Source organism: Alexandromys fortis, unplaced genomic scaffold, assembly GCF_014885135.2.
Source record: "Alexandromys fortis isolate MF-2015 unplaced genomic scaffold, M_Fortis_MF-2015_v1.1 scaffold_3, whole genome shotgun sequence".
NCBI classification, from domain to species: domain Eukaryota; kingdom Metazoa; phylum Chordata; class Mammalia; order Rodentia; family Cricetidae; genus Alexandromys; species Alexandromys fortis.
The window spans coordinates 31,681,390-31,682,677 of NW_026067909.1; positions in this window are offsets into that span (position 1 = coordinate 31,681,390).

Genomic DNA, 1,288 nt, shown 5'->3' on the forward strand with positions numbered 1-1,288 from the left:
GTCCCTGTGTGCCGACTTAGAGATTCAGCTAATTTCTGAGTCTCAGTTCTGCCCTATGAAAAGCCGGGTGTATAACATCTACTCTAACGAGAATTAAATGAGATGTTCAATAAGACAGACTGTTGATCAGAAACCGCTGTTTACTAATTGCCAGACTGTGAACCAAGCTCTCAATAACAACAACAACAACAAAAGTTGGGGGAAAAGGCATTAGTTTTATTTATCTGCTTTTGGAGCCATCCACCTGGGGATCACCTGGAAACAACCAAGCAAATTTGGAAGACTTCAGACTTCGTTCATTTGGGCAAATTAACTCCCCTTCAGCGCTCAGAGGAGAAATGCGACAGGGTTGTGTTTTACTTTTTAATGCTACAGATAAAAACAGCACATAGGATACATGAGTGCTTTTCTACAAGACATCAGATACCCAAGAACACACCATACAAAACACAGCTTACAGGCGCTCCTTGCAAAACCTGCCTTACCATCCCCCAGTTTGTGTTGTTATAGGCCGCTAGTTAGTTCCCGGCCACTTAGCCCAAAAACAATTACACAGAAACTGTATTAATTAAATCACTGCTTGGTCCATTAGCTCTAGCTTCTTATTGGCTAACTCTTACATACTAATTTAACCCACTTTTATTAATCTGTGTATCGCTACGAGGCTGTGGCTTACCTGCTCAAGTTCTGGCATCTGTCTCAGATGAGACTCCATGGCTTCTCTCTACACCCTTCTCCCAGGATTCAGTTTAGTTTTCCCCACCTACCTCTCTTCCACCCTATCAGGCCAAGCCAGTTTCTTTATTAACCAATGGTATTCACAGCATGCAGAGGGGAATCTCACATCAAGTTTGGAAAAGGGAAACTTTTCCTTCACTGCCTACAAATAGGCATCCTGGGGCACTGTAATGGCGGTTGACACAAAGTAATGACACCTTGGGATAAGACTTAATTCCAGTCATTACCTCACCCATATAACTATACTTGTGTGTAATTTGCGGAAGATGCGTCAGTGTGAGTGGGGCCCTGCCTTGGTGAGCATGGGTGTTTGGTGGTAGAGAAACTTCAGCTTTGTGAAGGTGAAACCCCATCCTGTAACTGTGTTTTAATTAGCACGTCTTTCCTCTTGCACAAAGAAAAGTGGGAAGCAAACCTCACAAAAAATTAAGAATGAAAATCCGGTGCACATTGACCTCTGCAACCTGGATCAAACTTCAGGGAGTCTTCCAATGTATTTAACTTAGTACAATTCAGAAGAAAAAAAAAGTTTCCTAGTGTAATACAATCC